Here is a 24,486-nt window from a genome sequence, read left to right as displayed (position 1 = left end):
GGACAGGTGCCAAAGACCGTGACAAGCTTGTCTGTCCAGTGTGGGCTGGGTAGCGGAAACTAGAAACAAGCTAAATATTCATCAAATAGGATCATGAATAAATCTGAGATCTCCAGGTGTAACACAGGGAAGGAAGGGAACAAGGGAAAGAGGAAGTGATGTGACCAGAGGTGCAGAGGTCACAGCAACGTCCTTTGAAGATGTCAAAGGGGCCACAGGCCAAGAAATAGCAGTGGAAGGGAAGGGTAGGGAAGGAGGAGAGGGGAGGACAGGCCTGACCGATTCCCAGCACTGCAGGTCACCTGAGGTTGGGACAATGACAGATGACAGAAGATGACACCTCTGAAGTTAGGGCATCGCTGGCTTCAGCTCAGCTCTCTCCCTTTCATTCTGGATGGGGTTCACATTAGTGTGGCTTCCTGCCCTCCCAGTAACTTAGAGTGGCCATCTGCAGGTGTGTCATCCTACTGAAGGACAGGACTGTGTTGTGATCTGGTGTCATCCAACATGGCTCACCACGAATACAGCGTTTAGATCACAGGAAGACGCCCCCAGGGTAAGCACCCCAGGAGCTCCTGATCACCCCATCCCGAGAGCTCTGCCCAGGGGTGAGCAGGATGGAACTCGGGTCCGTCCCCCTGCTGCTCACAGCCCTTTGTCGCCAGTGCAGAGCTGGCCTTTCCCAGTCAGGGAGACATTAAATCCCTCGAAGGGGAGAAAAAGGAAGAAAATAACTGTATTGCCATGCTCCAAGTCCAAATCCCCACGGGAGCCCTCCTGAGATCCTGGAGCCCAGATGGAGCTATTTTAAAGCTGGTGTTGTATGTGAAGCAAGGCTCCTCGATTGAAAAATTCTTCCATTAGAGGAGAGGGATGGGTGAGAAATCAGGACTGGGGCTCAGCATGCTTGATGGCGGTTATAAACATCACCACTGTGTCAGCAAAGCTGCGGAGAGGCGACCGTAAACCTTCTGCAGGGGACTGAGGAGGCAGGGCTGACCAGGCAAGCTCAAAACCTGAGCCTGTGTTCTTCCAGACTTCCAGGCTGCTAAAAATATACCCAGCACTCCTCCTGAAGCAGGGGCAAGCGAGGGAGGCCTTTCTTCCCGCCTGTCCTTGTCACTTGCAAGAGTAGGAAGTGGGGAAGCGGGGAGGGGAAGGGCAGGTAGGGAAATCCAGCAGACATGAGAAATCGTGACTCCTGGCAGACATGTTGCTATGTGTGTGTCAGAGTGCAGAGAAGTCCTCCTGGAGTGAAGGCGCCTAGATCAAAGTCAGGGCACAGCCGGGACTTTTGAACACAGAGATCAGGGTTCGAATTCCAGCCCTGCCACTTACAGGACTCATTTGCATAGCTCTATACCCAAGGCATGTGACTTTACAGCCTTTGTTTCCCATCTGTAAAATGGAGATACAAATACCTACATGTGAATGGAAAGCTTTAAAGATAACGTATGGTGGTGCTTGGCACCATGTGTGTGGCCCTTTACCAAGGGTAACTAGTTGATGTGACAGTCGAGTAGGAAAAGATAAACCCATAAAGCAGTGAGTGAGCCACGAGAGGGAAATCAAGTACAATCCCGGGTCATCTGGCTTGGTCAAAGAATGTCAGGATAAGTCTCAGAAACGTTTCTGCAAAGTCCTTTCCAACTTCCAGCCTTGGAAATCTCCACCAGGCTGAAGCTAGATAATGCCAGATTTCCCAAAGCCTGCTGCCCTCTGCCAGCAGTCTGTCCTCAGTCTGGGATGGTCACCCAGCCAGTGTTTGCAGAACCGAGCAATGACAGCCCATCTGTCACCCAGGTAGCTCTGTAATGGCAGGTGCACGATGAATTGCTACAGAGTGCAGAGTGCACTGGGTGGAGGAGGCAGGAGGGAGGGAGAGGGTGTGGCATGGATGTCAGCCAGTCAGCGCCACCGTGCAAACCCGTGCACATGTCCCTACCTGCATCCATGTATGCACGCCCGAGTGTTAAAGAGACTGGACCTTACCCAGCTTCAGGACCTGGCCACCAGCCTCAGGAAGGCCCTTGCTCTTGCTTCTGATGCTGACCTTGAAGTCCACAGGGCAGGCGGTGGGAAAGAGCAGAGGGATGTCACTCTGACCCAAGACTGTGGTTCAATTCGGACACTAACCACTTGAATCAGATTCTGCAATTTTAAGGACACGGGTCCCAGTGAGACTGCTTCCCCTCCCTGGACACCAGCCACAGCATGGTCCCCAGGCCACCAATGCTTCTGACCAGCTGGCTGCCAAACCAGAGGAGTGTGTTTCCTATGGCTCTCCTTTGTTCAATCATTCACTAGAATGACTCACTGAATTGAGGAAAGTGTTATAATTTAGGATTTTACCATAAAGCACACAGATCAGGACCAGCCCAAGGCAGAGAGAGATAAGCAGGGTGACAGGAAGGTCTCAACACAGCCCTCTGTGCCTCTCCCCATGGAATCAGGACATTGTCTCCCTGGGCGCATCAACCAGGAAGCTCCAGAGCTCTGGTGTGCAGAGTTTTTATTGGGTTTCCTTACATAGGCATGATTGACTGAATCACTGGTCAATTGGATTAAACTCAAGTCTCCAGCCCTGTGCCCTCCCCAGAGGCTAGATGGACTCAGTGTTCTAACTTTGTCACAGGTGGTTAGTCCTTCTGGTGACCAGTCCCGTCCAGAGTGTTCCATCTTTTAGCATAAGCTCAGGTGCGTGCAGGAGGCTTACGGGTAACAGAAGTGTCTCTCGTACCTGAGAAATTCAACCCTTCCAAAGGGAAGGGTCAGTCAAATTGTTTATTTTACAACAGATGCAAAGTAAGAAGGGGTAAGAACATGCCAGAACACCTGGGGAGCAGACTGAAACTCTGACTGCTTGCCACTGAATGGGCTGAATGTTTAAACTCCCTCAATCCAGGCTGAACACTTCTAGTCCAAAAATCCAAATGCTCCAAAATTAGAAAACGTTTGAACATTTGATGCTGAGTGGAAAATTCCATGCCACTTTGTGTCTTGCACAAAGTTATTTGAAATATGACATAAAATTACCTCTGAGCATATATATACGATGTATAGGAAACAAATGAATTTTGAGATTAGATTTGGGTTTCATCTCCAAGATATTTCACGTATATGGAAATATTACAATATCAAAAAAAAAAAAATCCAAAACCGTAATCGCTTGTGGTCCCAACAGTTTTGAATAGAGCTACTCAGCCTAAGCCCATCAGGATGGTGTTTGTAGGTAGCACATTTGGGAGATGACATAGGTCACGAGGGTGGGGTCCTCGGGAAGGGATTAGTGCCCTTATTAGAAAGGACAGGAGAGAGCTGGCTTCCTCTTTCTCTCCTCCTCTGCCACATGAGGATCCAGTGAGAAAGTGACCATCTACAAACCACCCCAAAGAGGACCCTCACCAGGACCCAATCATGGTGATGCCTGGCCGTAGACTCGCCAGCCTCCAGAACCATGGGAAGTGGGTATCTGCTGTGTAACCCCATAGACTCAGCTTTTTCTGCCCCTGGCATTAGTGGTGTGGGATTCTAAGGAAGCAGAAACACACACCTGGCCCAGGAGGGAGGAAGTAAAGAGGCCCAAGAGAACATGGAGAGCTTGCAGGCCTGGCCATGCCTCAAACCAACCAGGAGATGAACTAACATGTGTAAGCCACAAAATGACACCTGTCAGGCCCCCACCAGAATCCCTCTTACGGGTGCCTTCACCAGAAATAGTCAGGGAAGGGGATTCTGGGAAGAGCAGGTGACATGTGAAAAAGCCACCATGTGCGTTGGTTTGGTGGGAGGCTGGTGCCAAGATCAGCCCCCAAGAGGTGAAGGGAGGGCCAGGATGGCTGTCTCCATGGAGTGAATGAAGGGACAGAAGGAAAGATGTTTCCAGAGACTCCATTACTCTGGGCTGGCACTGACTTCTTCTAGGTCTTCTTAAAGAATGGGTGTCATGAAGGTACCAGCCACGAAGTCTAGAGGTTTCTGGTCTTTCTCCTGCTTTGAACATGTCCCCTGCTTCCTCACTCGAGCCTCTAGCACAGCGAAGCAGACCAGGGGCCCATGATCTGAAAGGGCTGTGTTTTTACACAAGCCAAGGGCAGACCCAGGAGTGCTGTGGTTGGTGGCTTTGCCCGTCTGTCACCGATCCACCCACCTCCCCTACTAAGGGTTGGTAGACACAAAGAACGTCACCTGTACCCTACGAGGGGGATGGGCAGCCTGGGGACCCTGCTCTCTGTGGGAGCATTGGGGAAGGATGGGCCTTTCCTGCCACGTCCCGGACCTGTCTCTGTGCCATGGCGTGGTCTGTCACAGAGCAGTGAAAACACCACATTGCCCCTTCTCCCACCTGGGAGCCCCTTTGGAGAAAGAAGTGGGAAAGAGACAGATCAGGTTTATGGGTTCATCTGATGATCATTCTCTACACATCGGAAATAGTTAGGATACCTAAGAATGCTGAAGAATATTCTGGATAACTAATAAGCTACTAAGAAACAGGTGGATAGATCTGGTGGGTCTGCAGTTTCCCGGGCTGTGTGTAATTTTAATAGTCCACCCTGTGGCTGGAAATGTTCCTCATAACCCTAGCCTAGAAGCCAGCATTTCGGCTGTCACGCCTGGTCTTCTCTCCCCAATTATCCCCCCACCCCACACCAGCCCTGTCACCACATCCAAGCCACTAAGCGTCCTGGTTCCTCCGCTGCCCCTCTCAAGGCCATTCCAGCCTCTTCTCTGTTTCATCCTAACTCTGGTGCCTCTTGCCTGGAGACCGCAGTGGTTCCCCACCTGGCTCCAGGTGTCTTAGCCCCTGTGGACAGGGATGGCTTCATGTGCTTGTAAGATGTAGTCTTGGAATAAAGGATGACCATCAAGGAATTCCACCTCCTTGAGTTTGATGTTTTGCTTCTTTGTTTTGTAGTGGGATTTTTTTGGGGGGCCAGTATGGGGGTTTGAACTCAGGGCTTTACACTTGCTAAGCAAGTGCTCTACCACTTGAGCCACTCCTCCAGCCGTTTTTGCTTTAGTTCTTTTCCAGGGAGGGCCTCACACTTTTGTCCCACCTGGCCTCTGACTTCAATCCTCCTATCTCTGCCTTTCAAGTAGCATGCTCCACCATGCCCAGCCCTCAGAAGGCCATTTTTTCATGGCCGTGGTGGTAACAGAGCTCTCAAACACCAGCAGCAGTGGACCAGAGATTGCCAGGTAGAGATGTGACATTGGTGGCGGGCACAGTGAGCACCTGACATTTGGTGTTGGTCAGCAGCAGTGATTTCAGCTCCAGCCCCTTTGTAGGCATTAGGATTTTTTAGGGGGACTTGTGGGGGGAGGGAGGCTGCACTTGGAAGCTTCATTTCAAGTCCGGATTATTCCAGTCCTCCCAATGGTTTTGTAGCTGGCTTTATATCCTCAAATAAATAAACCTCTTCTCTGCCTAAATGAGCAGACCTGAGAAAAATGTCCTCTTCCACTGGATCACTAGCCGGCTGTAAAAGTGATCTTTCAAGACCTGGGCTCAATGGCATCGCTGGCCTCCTTGCTCCCCTGAAGGCCCCGGATAGAGGCTCTTCCCCAGCCTCCAGCCTCATCAGTCTCCACCACCTCTGGCTCCCTCCACTCTAGCCACACCAGGTTTAGCTCAAGTTCGATCCTAGCTCCAGTCATTGTCCAGTTCTTGCCTCTGCCTGGAGAACTGTCCCTGCAACTGTCACCACAGCTGAGTACAGTTCTCAGCCTCCAATGTCACCTCCTCCTCCCCGCAAGACCACCTGATGCCCAAGATGCTCTCCCTCATGGTTCTGTTTTCTTGGAGAGGAGGCGCTGTCTGGAGCTATTTTGCTTGCTTGCTTTCATGTTCATTGGCAGACCCCTTCACCAAGCTGCAGACACCAGGAGGGTGGAGAGCCTGCTGTGCCATTAACACAGGCTCTGTCTGCCAGACCCAGCGCAATGTGGCCTCTTGTGACAACCCAGTAGCTGTGATTACAGCGGTTAGCACTGCCTGAGCACCTGCCTGCTGCAACTGTCGTACACGTAACTGAGTTCTCAAGATCACCCTGTGAGGTCAGTGCCACCTCCTCCCTGTGTGACAGATGACAACATTGAGCATGCAAAGTTAAGTTACTTGCCCAAGAGCACACAACTAGTAAATGAAAAAGTGATATAGCCCAGGTAGTGTGACTTGAGAGGCCATGGATTCAACTGGAACTGGGAAGGAAGGAAAGATGGAGGGAGGAAGGAAGGGAGGGAGGCAGGGAGAGAGGAAGGGAGGAAAGAAGGGAGGAAGGAAGGGAGGAAGAAAGGAAGGGTAGAAAAGGGTGGAAGGAAAGAAAGAGCAAAGGATGGATGGACAGATGGATGCATGAGAAGAAGGAAGGAAAGAAGGAAGGAAGGAGGGAGGGAGGCTGGAGCTGCCATCCATGGCAGGCACTGGCCCTCACTGAGCACGTGGGTATTTTCCCATCCGTCCATGTTTGCCAGACACTGGGAAATATCCGTACACCCACGTCTCATAAGGGGCTTGGGATTTCAAACTCAAGAGTCACAGTTCTGTTACTCTGTGCTGAATCATAAACACCCCTCCCCGAGAAATTCAGGGACCACAGGGGGAGAAAGTTCTAGCTTTCCAACCTCAACTCTGCAGCAGTAACTGGGCCAGTCTAGGTCACAGGCAAGGAGAGCCTTCAGGACGTCACGCGTCACTTTTTTGAGTGTGGGCCAACTCACGAATTCAGCTAATAATTATCTGAGTTCTGCAGAACACTGTTTGAACTGAGTTACAGACAAACCAAAATGCATTTTTCATTAGCAATGGTAGGAAATATCAAAACGTCACCAGATCCTGTCAGGAACAGTGCGAAGTCCACAGTCAAGCTCTTTCCAGTATCTTGAACAATAATCACAGTGGGACAGGGTGGAGACCACAGTACATTTGCCACAGGCCATGAAAGAGAGAGCAAATGAGGCACAGAGGCATGGCTGAAGCAGTAGAGCGCCTGCCTAGCAAGCGTGAAGCTCTGAGTTCAAACCCCAGTATTCCCCAAAATAGGTGAGCTGCTTAGGTTTTTTGTGTTTATGTTCTCTGTATTTTTATAAATTGTGTTTATTTATTTATTTTTTGGTGGCACTAGGGCTGAACTCAGGGTCTCACTCTTGCTAGACAAGTGCTCTACCCCTCGAGCCACTCCACCAGCCCTTTTTTATGATGCGGTTTTTTGAGATAGGGTCTCGTGAACTGTTTGCCCAGGGCTGACTTCGAACCGAGATCCTCCTGATCTCTGCCTCCCAAGTAGCTGGGATTACAAGCGTGAGCCACCAGCTCCCCGCTGTTGATATTCTTTATTGGTAACTGTGTTTTAGTAAAAAAAAAAATTATAATGAAACCTGTTTTTGAGCAAGGAGCCAAAGGAAGAGTTCTGATTCCTCACCTGCCAACCTGTGGCATCTTCAGGTGAAAGCAAGCAGGTGAAACTTTGTAAGCTCTGAAACTTTGTGACTACTATAGGAAAACACTTCAAGACATAAGCACAGACAACTGCCTTCTGAATAGAACTCCAGAACAGCTCAGGAAATAAGAGCAAGGATTGACAGACAGGTGGCATCAAATTAAAAATCTTCCGAAGAGCACAGGAAACACTTCCAGAATCAAGGGACAGCCTACAAAACGGGAGAAAATCTTCGCCACCTGTTCCACAAATAAAGGATTGATATCTAGGAGACTTAAAGATTTACAAACATCAAACACAAAAGAACAAATAATCCAATCAACAAGTGGACAAATAAATTGAACAGGCAGTTCTTAAAAAAAAAAGTACAAATGGGCAAAAAATGCTGAAAATGTTGTCCAACCTCCTCAGCCATCAAAACAATGTTGCAAACTGCATCTTACTCCAGTCAGAGTGTCAGTCCTCAGGAAAATAAATGGCAGCAAATGCTAGTGAGCACATGGGGGGAAGGAACCCTTATGTACTGTTGGTTCCTCTATGGAAAGCAATATGGAGGTTCTTCAAGAAACTAAAAATAGAAAAACTATATGAGCCTGCTGTTCCGCTCGTGGGCAGATATCTGAAGGAATGCAAGTCAGCATCCAACAGAGACGTCCACACACCCATGTTTTACAGCAGCAAGATCCACAACAGCCAGGCTGTGGAATCAGTATAGATGTCCATCAACTGATGAATGGATAAAGAAATTATGGCACACTTACAAAATGGAATACTACTCAGCCATAAAGAAGAATGAAATGGCATCATTTGCAAAAAGTGGTTGGAACTGGAAATCATCATGGTAAGTGAAATAAGCCAGGCTCAGAAAGATGAATATTGCATGTTTCTCATATATGCAAAATCTAGATTGAAATTACAACAACCTGAACGTAAAAGATAGGGGTGTTTGGGGGAGGGAGACTAGCAGGAGGGAGAGGGAAAAAAGAGAGGATGATGAGGGGATGAGTATATGAGACCCATCATTTTGTACCATAAACCAAAGCAAGCCGGGGTCGGGTTTACACTGCAGAGTATTGCAGAATAGAGCTGAGGGGAAATGGAGGCAGACACCTGAGGACCCACAGAGGCACAGAATGGGACTCTCTGGAGGATTTAGGGCTCAGAGAGTAGAGCCTAAGGCTCTTCCATTTTGGGCTCCCCAAATCCCATGTCATAGGACCCCCTCAGGCACAAGGGACAGCTGGTCACTCTACTAGAGAAAGTGGGGGCAGCAGAGGTAAAGAGATAATGCACTTAAAAGGCAGCTGCCGCTACCCTGTGACTTGGTCTGTCACCTCCATGAGCTTCCAGGAACACTGACGGAATGGCTTCTCCAGGAGGACCAATCTTTGAGGTCCCCTGAGACCCCACACATTTCCTGAGAAAAAGGTTAGTCTCCATTTGTTGTCACAGTGCTCTCTTTAAAGCCTCAGCCGCTCCGGGGAGAGCAAATAGGTTTTGGAATTAAGTAAAGGGAGGTTAATTGGCAGCAGGCTAGTCGTCTATTTTGTCCTGTAACTGAGGTAGCCCCCTCCCACTCCCCAGGACGCAAAGACCTAAAGCCAGGACCAATAAACCACGGCCACTCGTGTGTGACCCATGGACTAATGACAGTAATTCTTGGGTCTCATGCTGTCCCCTAGCCCTGTCAGAAGGTGAGGACCATGGTCGTTTTGCTTTTCTAGGTCATCAGAAATGTAAGCCTTTTAGGTAGGCTTACCAAATCTGAAAAAGGACAAAAGTGACCTGCAAATATTCTGTTGGCATAAAGGTTTGTCACCAGTCTGCATCTCACTTAGGGAAGGGACCAAAGCAGCGTGCCAGGTCCTTGGAACTGTGAGATTTCCTGGTTTCCCCAGTTCTTAGCATCTCGCACCCCTTCTCCCAGCCCGATTTCACTTCAGCTCCGTCTGAGTCTTCTAATTCACCTGCCATTGTCCTTGCGCTGCCTTGCATGGTTGATGCTCCCTAGCTGAACTCCCCTGCTTTTTGTCTGATCTCATCGTAATGAATATTTATTGGGAACTGATAGGGAACATTGGCTAACTGAGTGCAGACCAGACAGGTGAGCACTCGCCACCAAGACAGTGATGTCATCTGGTGTTAGGACTTGCACACATATTAAAACACAAATCGCAGACAGGACAGACCAGGATGGGGGCCAGGTCTGCTGTGCATTCCGTCACTAACTCCGAACGCCTTCAAATGCATCACACAGGATGCGCAAGAGCCACCCGTCACTGTCACTGGGCTGTTGTGAGAATACCAATTGCGGATTTCCAGCTGGGACTATTAGGAGGGAGGCATTGGGGTTGTCGTTAGTGGGGAGTATCGGGGAGCTGCCCTGTGTACACAGCCACGTTCTCTCCACTCCCTCTGCCTCCCACCTTGGGGGTCTGGGTGGGTGGGGGCTCCGCCCTCTCGGTCAGGCTCAGAAGGGACCATCTAGGCACCAGCACTGGTGGGTGGCCTGGGGACTAAGTTTTTCATTTATCAAGTGCTTCCAACTGCTAGAAGCTGAAGTTAACCCCAGGTGACAGAGGAAGACATGGAGGGACGGGGGACAGGGTGCTTGAGAAGTGGTCCAAGCTCGCTGGAGAGTCATGTCCTGACTCCAGGCTGCAGTTCTATCCATCTCTCCTTGCAGGATATGCCTGCCATTTCTCAATCTCTCTCTCTTTCTTGGTCTCTCTCTCTCTCTCTCCATCCTGCCAATGCCCGCTGCTTTCCCTCCTTGTCTCTTCTGTCTTGCATCCTTAAAACAAGGGCGTCTCATTCCTGTCACTGCTGACATTGGGACCAGGGATTTCTTTGAGGTGGCAGCTGTGCGGTATTTAGTAGGGGGTTTAGCAGTGTCACTAGTGCCCCACCCCCAAGTTGTGACGATAAAAAAATGTCTCTACACATTGCCAAATGTTCCTGGGGGCAAAATTCCCCCTGGTTAAGAACTGCTTAGACCAGTAAGTCACTGGCAGCTCTTAGTTCAGCCCAAGATCCTTCTGAGAGCGCAAACATTGCCAGTAACCGTTTCCCTGAAACAGCAGGTGTGAACCCTGAAATAGTAGGTATGTACACTGAGGCCACAGGTGTGAACTGAGATGCTCCTGGGCAAATGAGGACATAGTCGCTCTAATACTTCTCATCTTTCTGGGATAGGAAGGATGCACTGTTTGTGTGTCTAGAGTCTGACAAAGGGGCCTCCCCAGGTCATGTATAGCTTTTAAGTCTGGACTTTGCACTCCTAAACCATGTTCACTAAATGATTCTTCTGAGAAATAGCTCCCCAGAGGAGGAGATAGAAATCAATGAAGACTAGAATCTTTTGATCATAGCACAGTTACCAAAAGGTGGAAACAACCCAAGTGTCTGCTGAAAGGAAAATGGATCAACAAAATGGGGTCTATCCATACCGTGGATACTACTCAGCCTTGAAAAAGAAAGGTGACATGCTGTAACATGGGAGGAGCCTTGAAATCAGCCAATCACCAGAGGACAAATACTGTGTGGTTCCACTCATGGGAGGTACTTAAGAGTCCCTCTGTGAATTTGGCTAAATTCAAAGAGAAAATAAAATGGTGGTTGCAGGATTGGGGGGGGTGTTTAAGGGGTACAGGGGTTTGGTCTTGCAAGCTGTGGATGGCTAGAGTGATGGGTATACAGCCAAGTGAATGACCTAATGTCACAGAATGGTGCACTTTAAATAATTAAAATGGTAGATTTTATCTGTACATATTTTACCACAAGCCAGGCCATGCACCCCATTCCTCAGCACCTGCCATGTCCCTACCCTGTCCCTCACCCCACGTGGAAACCACTCTGAAACTAACACAGCAGCAAACAGAAATGGCTGCATACTCTTTGTGGGTCCGGGTTGGGTCCTTGCAGAATCTTGTTTGCAGTGACTTTCTGGACACCCTATTTTTAAATCCCCTATTAGCAAAAAAAAAAAAAAGAAAGAAAGAAAAGAAAAGAAAAGGGAAACTTTGTGTTCCTGCCACCTCCTCATCTGTCCAGCCCAACCCAGGGATCCGCCACCATGAGCTATGAGAGCGACCTCAGCTATCACTGTCCCAGTGGCTTTTACGCAGAGCGCCCCCTGGAGGCTGCGCGGTCCGCCGGTGGCCTCTGGGTGGACTTGGGTTGATGGTGCTGCCCCAGGACACACACCAGCGACCCAGCACAAGATTGCAGAAGCTTCAGCTCCAGTGTGAGCAGAGCGTGCTGGCCTGGGCAGTGAGCAGGAGACACAGGGAGGCCACCGGAGGGAGGAATTGTACATGTGTATACAGCAAGTGCAACATTAATGAAGAGGGTGGAAAGGTGTGAAGGCTTCTAGATTGGTTTGGCTCTTTTTATTTACCCTGGAGGAAGAGAGCTGTGTGATCTGGACAGGTGATGAGTCAGTATGGGAAGACTGTGTGTGCACATTGCGTGTGTGTGCGTGTATGTGTGTGCACATGCAATCGACAACCATCTCAGCCACGGGTGAGACGTCCTGCTGCTCTGTCTGCCGAACCATGAAGTCTGTCCTTGGCAGCTGAAGGTCAATGGCAATATCGGCACAGCTTTATTTCAAGTAAAGTCAGACAATTTCATCTCCCTCTGTGCGCCTTGGGAAAATGTTTTCCAGGAGCCAAACTGTTTGGGGATACAAGACAAAACCTGTTCAGCTCGCGTGGAGTTGAATCTGGAAGGAACTGGAAGTCAGCATTTTCTGTAAATATTCACTAAATTCCACGATATGGCCTCACTGGGGCCGAGGCACTGTGTCGGTTCGCTGTCGGAAACGAGAACTGGGAAGGGACACAGGTGTAGGTGAAAACTCCAAAATGCCAAAGACCTTGCTCTGTTTAGGGACAGGGATCACCGAGGGCCATCGTGAGAGCCACCAGTGACACTTCCCCTCAATGATGGAAATGTCTCCTTGTTTGATGAGAGCTATGGATTTCAGAGCGAAGGTAAACATGAAAGGCCAGGGGCGTTGCACAAATATTTGTTCTGTGGTTGATATTAATGTATGATTAATGTATGTTCGTGCTTACCTGCGTGTTCACGTCTGCTCTGCCACCTAAGACAGCAGCCAGCTCCTTTGTAAGCTCTTCTGAGTCCCTACCCCGGCTTCCTTGTCTCTTCTTTCTGCTCTCGACTGAATTGCCAATATGAAGTGAGCCCCAGGTCTGAGGTGGAAGAGCAGTTAAGCATTGCCAGGTATTTTATAGAAATGTTTTAAATTCAGCATTGCATTTTACCATTTTACCATCTCATTTAATTCTCACCCAGGGCCCCATTTTATAGACTGAGGGAAAGGAAGAACAGAGGCCTGGCGGACTGGGCTGTAGCTCAGTGGCAGAGCACTTGCCTTACATGCACAAGGTCCTGGGTTCAATCCCCAGCACCACAAGAAAAAAACAAAAAGAAAGGAAGTCACTTGCCAAAGGTCAAGTGATTTGTGAGCTGCATAGTTATGCAAATAAATTTTTTTAAAAAACCACCTTTCCCTCTCTGAAGATAGAAATTGGAACCAGAGTTCGTTTCTCCTGGTGTATTTTACACGTTTATTTTTCAGATTATTCTTAGTTTAGAGAGAACAGAGGAGGGATGGGGAAACTGAGGACACAGGCCCCCAAACCACCATCAGGTGAGGATGCCTTTGGAATGAAGTCAGAACGCCATCAGAGGGAAGGTACAACTCAATTCCAAATATTCAACCGGCACCCAACTTTTTTATAGTCATTTGTAGCACAAATTAAAATATGCCAGTGAGAAAGGCAGAAAGACAAGGTGGTTTATTGGGAAGAAGGGGAGAAGCCACTGGATTTGAATGCTTCCCGGTGCTTACTTATCAGCTGTGTGGCTTTAGACACACAGCTGAACCTCTCTGGTTTTCTACATCTTCATTTATATACCAAAGGTAATGACATTTATACCAGTGGCGTCCATTGTGAAATTTAAGTAGAACGAAGTGCCCAGAGCACGCTTTCATGGAGGATTGCCAAGAGCCATCATTTCTTTCTCTTCCCTATTCGCTCGGTGTGAAATAATTTCTGAGACATCTAAGTTACTTTGAGGATCTCAAATGGAGAATGACATTAATAGTCTAAAAAGGGGTAGGAAATAATCCCACAGGCGAAGACTTGGTTATTTAAACGGCTCTCTGTATTTGCACCCTCCTGTGTAGATCTGTGATGGCCTCACGACCCAAAATGAGGATGGGTCTGTTTGTGGACTGGTGTCACAAAGATGCCAAGGCAAATGGCTCCTGTTTCAAGTCAAAGAATTCCTCTCCAAAGTGTGCTCCTGACAGCGCTAAGCTCGAGATACTTCCTTAACAGGAAAGCAGGCGAGCACCGGTCTGATTGGGAAGCCATGGCAGACACTGTCTCCCCTAGGAGATCGGGAGAAAGCTTATGGCCAGCGTGCCTGGCCACAAACCCTTTTCCACCCACACCCAGCACTCACCTTCTGAACTGAGGCCCAGAGACACAGGCCGGGCACAAGCGTGGCATGGGGCGCACGCCTGTCATCCCAGCTACGCAGGAAGCCTAAGTGGTAGCATTGTGTCCAGGCAAAAGCAGGAGACCCTGTCTCAAAACTCAGCACAGCGAAAGAGCTGGGGTGTGGCCCAAGTCCCGAGTCCCTGAGTTCAAACCCCAGTGTTGCCAACAAAAAAAAAAAAGAAGAAGAAGAAGAAAAGAAAATGCTGGCTACAGACAGTCAGAACCCACTGCTTTTTGACAGCGTTAGAAGAGAAAATTCTAGCTGCTTCTTTTTTTTACAAAAAACATTTTTATTAGTATATGATAGTTATACAGCGCGTTTTGTTGTGACATACCCCAGTTTGAGTTACCCCCTCCATTATTCCCTCTCCTGCCCCACTCCCCTTCTTAAAGTGACTTCAACAGGTTTCCATGTTCCATGTTCACATGTGCTTAGAAAGTACCTCAGCCACCTTCACCCTCCTTTACCCTTTCTTTACCCTCCCTCTCCCACCAGTGACCTTCCATTAATGTGACCTGTTTTACAGTCTCCCTTCATTGTTTAGGTGTCTGTTGTTCATTGGGATTTTTGCCTTGGTATTTTACCTGTGAATACATTGTGATTAAGTTAATCTAGCCCCTCCACTACAGTTCCTCACCCTTTCCCCTCATCCTGTGTTGTACAACAGTTTTCAGTGTGTTTTGTTGTGTCTTGTTCCTACACAGATGGGATGTGTTTCTCTATAATTCACTCTATCATTCTTCTCTTCTTTTCCTCCTCCCCTTGTCTCCTCTAACAGTCCCACTTTGGGAAACATGTGTTCTCTCTCTCTCTTGCTCCCTCTCCCTATCTCCCTCTCTCTCTCTCATATATATATATATATATATATATATATATATATATATATATATCCCTACCCTGGTAAAGAACCCAGCTCAACTTCAGACCCACAGGACCACAAGTTAATGAAAAGTCATCATTTAAAGCCAAAAGCTTGTGTCACTTGTTAGATGACAAAAGAAAACACAGACTGACCATCCCTCGTCTGAACCGCTTGGACCCATAAGCTGTTCAGATTTCCAATCTTTATTTTTGGGTTTTGGAGTTCTTGCATGTGCAGAATGAAATAACTTGGGGATTTGCCAAGTCTAACCACAGATGCGCTCATGTTTCACGCACACCTCACACACCTAACCCACACCATTTTAAACATTTTCAGGACACCTGGATTTGACTGCAACCAGTCACATAACGGTGTGGAATTTTCCACTTGTGACATCATGTTGGGACTCAGAAAGTTTTGGATTTTAGAACACTTCAGATTTTCCAGTTGGGGATGCGTGGCCTGACGAGCCTTGAGCACCAACTCAGAGGTAGTCTGGGTGGTGTGAGAAGCTGCCGCTTATGAATCAATACAAGGAATGGGCGTGGAGGTGTACACCTGTAATCCCAGCACTCAGGAGGCTGAGACAGGAGGGTCAAGGCCAGTCTGAGCTACATAGCCCTGTCTCAAAACAAGAAAAAAAAAAAAGAGTCCCCTATTGCTTTTGCATCAGTGTCTCAGCAGACAAGTTCCCCTAAATCGCCCAGAATTAAAATTAAAAACAGAAACAAGGAAACACAAGTCCAGTCGACCATGACAGATCGCCCACACACGTTCGGGTGGCTAAAGACAAACCAATTGTTGTTGAGGATGTGAGGAAATCAGAGCCTCCACACGCTGCATTGGGAATGGAAGATGGTGCAGCCACCTTGGAGACGCCTGACGCGTCCTCAACAGGTTATGGACACAGAATGACAAACGAGCAGCAATCCGCCATCCACCCAAGATGACTTCAACACACAGCCACCCAAAAACACCAGCGCTCTCAGCACCATTGTTCATAATAGCCAAAAAGTAGAAAGGACCCGAATCTCCCCCAGTGATGCGTGAAAGAGAAAATGTGGCCTATTGTCATTATTAGAATTAATTATATTCAGCCATGGGCAGGAGTGACCCAAGTCACAGCAGAAGAACCTCGAAAACACCACGCCGGTTAAAGATGGCGGCACAGGGCTACACGCAGATCCACAGAGACAGGAAGACACTTGGTGGCTGTTGGGGCAAATTTGAGACAAACTGCTGATCAGGGAGGCTCATTTGGGAGGGGTAACAGGAATGTTCTGGAATTAGTGGGCATGGCTGTACAATTTTATATGCAGTGAGCACGTAAAATTTCATGACTGTCAATTTCATGTCCTGTGAATTACATTCTTTTGTGCAGTGGTGAGGTTGGAACCCAGGGCCGTGCGGTGCTAAGCCAGTGATCCACCACTGAGTCACATCCCCGGCCTCGGCCTCCCAAGTGCTGGGATTGCAGGCGTGCTCCACCACGGCCTGCTAAATTATGTTTCAATATTTAAACAACAAGGCAGGTACTGGTGGTTCACGACCATAATCCTAGCTACTTGGGAGGCTGAGATTGGGAGGATCATGGTTGGAGGCCAGCCCAGGCAAAAAACAAAACCTCCCCTGTTGCCAGCTTTTTAATGAGCTCTTGTTCTACTGGCCTAACTGGGGGTGACGGGAGATGCAGAAAGGACAAAGGATAGATAGACAGACATGCAGAAAGCTGGGGCCAGGTGTGCTGGCTGCTCGGATGGAGACACACAGCAGCCTCGTTGCTTTTTTTCTCTATTAATTCTTCTTTTCTTCTCTAGTTTTTAAGGTCTTATTTCTTTTCTATTCTTTAAAACCTCTTTCTGTAGACTCGCACTATTCCATGTTTTCTTTAATCTCTCTTAGAGTCTTGGCCCTCAGACTCGCACACACACACAGCCAGCAGCAGCAGTGTCATTCTCAAAAGCAGCCCACCAATCCAAAACCCCACGTCCTCCTTCGGGGGGAGTCTTTTATACCCAGTGGTAAACAAGGAGGTGGAGCAGCAGTTCTCGGGGAGGGGCGTGACATTGTAACAAGAGAAACCTGTGTTCCTACTTCTCTGAATGCAAACAATTTAGGAAAAGCAGCTGTGCTGCATTTTGCCTTCGCCCCCTTCTGCAGCTGGGGTGGTCCAGTATGTCTTCCAGGAATATTCTGTGTGTGTGTGGAGGCAGGAAGCAGAAAGAGCCTGGGTCCACTTATAGCCACGTAAGGAATACGGATGAGTCAGTAAATGTCCTGACTCAGTTTCCTCATCTATAAAACAGCAGAGACAAGAGCTCCCTCTTAACTCAATATGAAGAGAAATATGTCTGAAGAGGCTCGCCCCTGAGATAGGTGAGCAGCTGGCCCTCTGAAGGTACCTGTCTGTGGCCTCCAGGACCCTGTGACCATAGTCACCCTGGGTCCCTGGAGACACTTATACAACAGTGCTTTTACCAGAGGGAGTTAGAGGGAGGTCTGACACACATGCCAAGGACACTCATGTGTCCTCAGGTGGCTTCAGCTCCAGCTGACATCTGATTGCCACTACCCAGAGGCTCTAAGCAAGACCCTCCTGGCACCTGGTCAACCCACAGAGCCATGGGGAATTCTGCAGTAATAAACTGTTTTCAGCTGCTTAGTGTAGAGTGCACTTGTTCCACAGCAACACACAATCAAAGAACGCACCTCCTGGGCCTCTCCACGCCCCATCCCATCCAATGCTGAGACTTCAGAACCCCTAATAAATGAGGTCAAATCTTCTCTCATTCATGAGGCACTGTAAACAAATTTTAGCTTTCCCTAAAGAAAGAGAAAAGAGGGTGAAAATGAGTGAGTTGGTGGCACAGGCTCTACTTAGATTCCGCACCTAGTACTTAGTTTGAGGCAAGTGCTATGTACCCCAATTTGTATGAGAAACCCAAGACTGCTGGGTGATGTGCCTTAGCCAGGTGACACAGCCACACCAGTTCATGATCCCAGGAAAGGATGCATCTTGCCCTCCAGCTGTTTCCAGCAACTTCAGTCTGCTAGTTGCCCAAGCCATTGCTCAAGGAGGGGTGTGGTTTTCAACTTTTCCACAGCATTTGTGCCAAGACCTGTGTGGGTGCTGGAGCTGGGGGTAGAGGTCGCAACCCAATCGGAGAGAAGTGCTACTGTGTGGTGTGATAGTCACAGCTGTAATCCTAATCCCAGCTCCGTGGGAGGCAGAAGTAGGAGGATTTTAGGCAAACGTGCAAGACCTTATCTCAAAAACAAATTTTTTGGCAGTACTGGGACTTGAACTCAGGGTCTCATGCTTGCTAGGCAGGCACTTTGTCACTTGAGCCACTCCACAAGCCCTCAAAAACAAATTCAAGTGGTAGATTGCCTGAATAGAAAGCATGAGGCCCTAAGTTCAATCCTCAGTACTGCCAAGAGAGAGAGACAGGAGAGAGAGAGAGAGAGAGAGAGAGAGAGAGAGAGAGGTACTAGGAGAACAGAGAGGGGGCAGGAAACAGGGGACACAGGTGGGAGAAAATGTGGAAGGTGTTTGGTGAACCCTGTTTCCTCTCACCTCTTGCTGATGGAGGGGGGCTGTTGGGGACAACAGAGCAGATTACAAAGGAAAGTGAGGCAGGGGCCAGGTCCTCTGTCCTCCCTAATCTCCCCCACCACACAGGTGCCCCACAGCACACGTACATGGCATACACATGTGTGCACACACACATCATCCAATCACCAATCACCAACACACACCTACCCGTGACATGTGCTGCACAGAACTTCAGAGGGCCCTAGAAGCTCATCCCCGGCATCTCCACACCACCCGTGTGCCCAGAGTACACACGTCTCCCCCACCCTGCGGCTGTGACCACCAAAAATGTCTCCCGACATTGTCAAACGTCCGGCTCTGGTTACAGTGCTCTCACTAAGCTTCAGCCCTTCATCTACAACACAAGCGCAGTATGGGCACCTGTCCTCAGGGTCATCGTGACAATTGAGTGAGATGAGGTCTGTGGGCACCTGGTAAGCTCCTGGCACGCTGTCACCACTCGGTGACTGTGAGCCACTGTTTCGAAAGGAAGAGCCATGTCGCAAAGGAAAACTCTGACTTCACACGAAATTTAGCATGGAAATGTGTAAATTTCCATGCTAAAAAATCTTTTCCTCCTGCTGCTGGAAAAGATGACAAACGGAGTGACCAAAACCAACAGAACTCCGTTCTTTCCCAGTTCTGGGGTTAGAAGTCACCAGGGAATCTGCAGGGAGGTTTCTAGAGTATTCCTGAGTTTATGACTCTTTGTGCCCTGACTTCTCTAGCTCTGACCCCCCGCCTCCCTCTTCAGAAGGGCCCTGGGATGACAGTGGGCCCCAGGTAACCCAGGATGGTCTCCCATCCTTGTCACATCTGCAAAGTCCCTTTTGCCATGCCAGGGAACACAGTCACAGGTTCCAGGGATTAAGATAGGGACATCTTTACTTTAGGTATTAGGGCTTGAACTCAGGGCGCCTTGAGCCACTCCATCAGCCCTTTTCTGTGATGGGTTTTTCGAGATAGGATCTCACAGAACTATTTGCCCCAGGCTGATTCTCCTGATCTCTGCCTCCTAAGTAGCTAGGCTTACAGGGTGAGCCACTGGCACCTGGCTTAGGATGGGGGGATCTTTTTCCTGCCTACCAAAGAGACCCTGGGTGCTCTCCCTCATCCGCCAGTGGGGAGAGAAGTTCTGCAAAGGGACTGCTATTTCTGTATCCCTAATTAAACATGGTGAGTTGAGACAAGATCTTGATTTCCAGCAGACACCCGTGAGCCTGTTATGTAAGGAAAGTTAATACCTGGCAGGCAGATATATGCCTTACCTCACACCCTGGCGACAGGACAGGAAGGGGTCTTGGGTAATGTTCACCACTTTCCTTGCAAATGTCAGGGGAGAATTTGAGGGCAGTCCCCCAGCTCCATGTCCACATTCTTGCCAATGGTGCTCCCTACACCATCCAGTCTCCACAACGTCATTGATTCTGTGGATAGAAATGAACCCTGCTTTTCAGGCCCATCTCTCTCTCTCTCTCTCTCTCTCTCTCTCTCTCCCCTCTCCTCTCCCTCTCTCCCTCTCTTTTTCCTCTCTCTCTTCTCCTTTCCCTCCTCCCCCTCTTTCCCCCCTTCCTTCTCCCTCTTCTCCTCCCCTTCCTCCTCCCCCTCGTCCTCCCCCTCCTTCTGTGCAGCCAGGTACCTGGGTTTCGTGTGTATCTCCCCTCCCTCTGTCCCATGGCATGCTTCGTCTTCTCCCCTCCCCCATGGTAAGAGATGAAGGAGGGCAGAGACTTCATCCAACCACTATGAGGTTTAGAGGTGATTAGTAGTGGATAAGCTCACAAGATGTGATCCCCATGATTGACTTACTGGTGGTTTTACAAGAAGGGGGAGAGAGCCCAGAAGACACCCATGCACACACACACACTCCTTGTCCCTTGCTGTGTAATGTCCTGTTCCATCTTGGGGCTCTGCTAGCCAGAAGGCCATCGCCAGATGTGATCCTTTAGTCTAGGACCAGAATCATAAGGCAAAGTAAACCTCTTTTCTTTATAAGTCCTCCGGTCTGTGGTATTGTGTTATTAGGAATGGAAGCAGATTCAGGCTCTGCCTGGAAAAACTCTGCTTATTAAGGCAGATATTCAAGGCTGATGCCCTGGGGGCGAGTGGGAGGGAGGACCGACTGATGCTTACAGTATGCAAGACACCGTCTAAGAAAGGGGAGTATTGCCTACTGATGGCAGAAAGTTGGAGGTGCTAGGGGACTGCTAATGGGACGCACTTCTTTTGACAATCCAAGACTACTGCTTGTTAACCAGGCACTCTACCACTTGAGCCACACCCCCAACACTTGTTTGCTTTTGCTATTTTTTGGATAGGATCTCCCATTTTTGCCTGGGACTGGCCTCAGATAAGAAGGCATTTAAATAGGATCCCAAATGTTTATTCAAAATAGTTCTTAATGACAAAATTCCTAAAATAGAAAACCAAATAATATAGAGTCCTTGAAAGCATTCTCATTTCTCATTAATCTGCAAATCTACAGACTAGCATTTTTTTTTTAATATGTGTCTATAAGGGAGAACATCAACTCCACAGAACAGAACCAAATGGGATTCTGGGACTCCTCTCTATTCCCAGATGGGCAAGGTGGCTTCTGTCCTCAGTTGTACACAATGTGATGGAATCTTTAATAGAAATGCAAAAATGCTAGAAAGATAGACAAAGAGGTGTCTCATTTCTCCTGGGGTAGTTGGGAAAAATAACCAAGAGGGGAACTTTGAACTGGACCTTCTACGAATTCTTTAAAAGAACAAAGTGAGAAATAATGTTGGAGACAAAGAAAGAGCTGAGAGATTGCTATAGGTTGAATTGTGTCTCCCCAAAAAGATGCTGAGGTCCTAATCCCCAGCAGCTGAGACCATGACCTTATTAGAAGATCAGGTTGCACAGATGCTAAGAGGAGGCCAGACTGGAGCCTGTGGACCTTGAATCCAACAAGACTGGTGTAGTTATAAGAAAAGGAGAAAAGACACAGACACACCAAGATGGAGGCAAAAATTGAAGTATGACAGAGGTGAGCCAAGAAAGCCAAGGATTTCATGAACCTACTAGAAGCTGAGAGAATGCAAGGAAGGTTTCTTCTCTACAGGTGTCAGAAGGAGCATGACCCTGACGACATGGCAATTTCAGACCTCTGGCCTCTAGACCTGTGGCAGAATACATTTCTGTTGTTTTAAGCCATTCAGTTTGTGACAGCAGCCTAGGAGTCAGAAGACATAACTCTTTGCTCATTTGGAACAATCTGATAATGGTAATCAACGTGATGGTAGGTGTCACATCTCTGCCAAGTTTCATGCAGGAGGTGTGGTTATAGGAACAGTGGAAAAGGAGGAGACTGATGGAAGGGAGAAAGTTTGATGATCTGAGAGTTGTGTCGAGAATGTCTGTACATAAGAGGAAGTCATAGGGCAACATTAATGCTAGTCTGTGACTGTACCTAAACTGGATCTGTTTAAACCCTGGATATGTCGAGGACAAGAATGACCCAAGCCTTGTATGCACATATGAATAATTAAAAAAAAAAAAAAAGAGGATCATTGTGTGAGCCTGGACAAAATCATGAGACCCTACCTGAAAAATATCCTAAAGCAAAAAGGGCTGGAGGCAGGGCTCAAGTGGTAAACTGTTTGCCTGGCAAGCACAAGGTCCTAAGTTCAATTCCCAGGACCGAACACACACACACACCAAACCACATACTTAAAATAGGCAGAGTCTTATTGCATGTGAGTCACAGCTTAATAAAGCTGATTAGGAGAATAACAAAGAGCTCCTTGATATACATATATATATATATCAGACGACCCAGGCGCCCAATTGACCCGCATCTGGAGGCCAGGGCTCTGGGTTTTCCTTAGCTGGCCTACGAGCAGGGCTTTCCAGCTCTCAGTAAACAGTCACCGTCAGAGGTCTGAGGTCAATTCCCATCTTGTGAGTTCTGGAGCAGGAAACCCTGATTGTGATTCACAGTGTTCTTTCTGTTGGCCTCACTCTCAAAAATGACACTCTCAGACCATGTCATTTGCCTGAAAGAGGGAGGCCAGTTTGGGCGAGCAACAGCACGAATCAGAAGCCACCTCACCCAGCCTCTCGATGGGAAGAGTTAAGACACTGGGCTCCTGTCACCCATCATCAGACGGGGAGCCCTGGGGATGCATTTGTAGCCAGTGTGGGGAATCAGACAGACTCAACAATTTGCCACCACCTACCTGTGACTGCTCCCAGGGCCAGGAGGACCCTGGAGAATCACAGAAAGACCACCCCAGCTCCCAGTACTTACACTCAACCATCCTGGCCGGGTGAGACAATGGGGAGGGTTGGTTATGGGGCCACAAACCACTGTGTTAACAGTGAGTGACTGTGTGACCTGTTAAAGAAGCAATGGGCTATCTGAGGCTCAAAATATGGACCATCCAAAAGTCAACACCAATGTGCCCTGTCTTTCGGGTGTCCAGCCAGCCACTGCCCAGGGGTCTGCATAACCAGAAGCCCAAGACTGGTGAATGAGGTAAGGAGTGAGGTCACAAAGTGCTACTCCAAACTCAGCTCCAAGACAAGGTATCAGGATTGGCAGAGTGGCTCAAGTGGTAAAGCATCTGCCTAGCAAGTGCAAGGTCCTGAGTTCAAACCCCATCTCCCCCAAAAAGTCAAGTTATGAATATGTGTCTTTGGTAGAAAATTCTGTAGCCACTGCATTCTTTCCTGTTTCAAGATATTCCAGTAGGACGTTCTTCTGTATATCCATCCCATCCCATTCTTTGACTGACTCTGTATTAAATGTCTAGTTTCTTGCTACAGGGAAATTCAGGGCCAGGGCCTAGGTGTGCCTCCCTTCTCTGATGTATACAAAGAGCTAAGCCTGCTGCCTGGTGGAGAATTAAGGCACAGTAACGATCTGGGGTGTGAACTCGAACTAGCAGGCAATTTCCAGAGGACTCTGTTTCATCTTGTGATAACAGGATACCACAGGCGGGGTAATAGATAAAGAAATCTATGTTTCTAGATCTGCAGGCTGGGAAGTGTAAGAATGAGATGCCAATACCTGGTGGGGGATTCTGCTGCATCATCTCCGGGCAGGGGATAAGTGCACTGACCCTTTTCCAGAGGCAGAGCCCTCATGACCTGAAGACCTCCCGTGAGGCTCCGCCCCCCAACACTGGTGCATTGGACACCAAGTTTCCAAAGTTCAAACCATGGCAACCTCCAAGTAAACAGCACCAGTCCGAGATCGGAGAGGCCTCCACAGTGGAGGCTGAATGGACCTTGGACAGTAGCCTGGCCTGCGATGTGCCCAGCTAGGGAACAATGACAAAGGATTCCCCATGCGACCCTGGGAGGACAAGCCCCAGGCACCAACAGAGCCTGAGTGCAGCTCAGTGTCTTTACAGCAAGGAGCACTTGCAAATGGCCCTGGGGCTCGTCCCTTCCATACTTTGTCAGATACCAGCTCAGCCCTGAGGCAGGGACCATCTGCAACTGTGGGACCCTCTAATTCCTCTGTTCAGCCCAATTGCAGAATCCCGGGTCCCTTTACCACCCTGCTCCAAACCCTTGGAGACCAGAGGCAAATCACCTAGAAGTCCAAGCCTTGTTTGTCTATTGTAGGAATGAACTCTTTTCTTCATTTGAGAGTAAGGAGGCAGTTGATCATTTTGAAGCTGCTTCCTCCACATTATTAAAGGTATTTTCCCTCTACCCTGGTCCCTAGCAGATACTCTGGGATCCCTGGACTCTTCCCGGGAGATGGATGACCTCAGTATATCATGAACTCCTTAAAATTTCATTCGATATTTGAACTCAGGGTCTTGTGCCTGCTAGAAAAGCACTCTACCACTTGAGCCATGCCCCCAGTCCATTCAAGGTTTTTCAGTTCTAGTTTAAAAGACTGGAAAAGCATAATCCTTGTAACCTAACCATTAGTGTTCAAGTCCTGTCTCTACCAAGAACTCTGGGCGGCCCATTTAAGCCATGTGAATGCATTGTATAAAGCTCCTCCCACGGAAGTTCTCTTAGGATAGAAACTCACAGCAGGTTCTCTGTGCAGAACCTCAGCC

At 48.5% G+C, this 24,486-nt stretch overlaps 1 protein-coding gene and 1 non-coding gene across 3 annotated transcripts in view; one reads left to right on the top strand and one right to left on the bottom strand.

The window, feature by feature from the left end:
* Positions 1-24,486, bottom strand: part of Spring1 (SREBF pathway regulator in golgi 1) — a 94,009-nt gene that overhangs the window by 5,699 nt on the left and 63,824 nt on the right. Inside the window, exons 5-6 of one of the 2 annotated variants that reach the window (XR_012443489.1) lie at positions 19,702-19,860; positions 14,858-17,661 (exon numbers count right to left, since the gene is read on the bottom strand). The exons of the other annotated variant lie outside the window; for it this stretch is intronic. The gene's annotated coding sequence lies outside the window, so the exon portion shown is untranslated. Of the gene's footprint in view, positions 1-14,857; positions 17,662-19,701; positions 19,861-24,486 lie in introns of those variants that run through there. 2 annotated transcript variants of the gene reach the window in all.
* On the top strand, positions 12,808-12,879 carry Trnav-uac (transfer RNA valine (anticodon UAC)). Its single transcript has one exon. It is a non-coding gene; the product is annotated as a tRNA-Val (tRNA).

This window comes from Castor canadensis, chromosome 18, assembly GCF_047511655.1.
Source record: "Castor canadensis chromosome 18, mCasCan1.hap1v2, whole genome shotgun sequence".
Taxonomy (NCBI): Eukaryota; Metazoa; Chordata; class Mammalia; order Rodentia; family Castoridae; genus Castor; species Castor canadensis.
The sequence above is the reverse complement of the archived record's forward strand: the minus strand, read 5'-3'. Positions and strand labels throughout refer to the sequence as shown.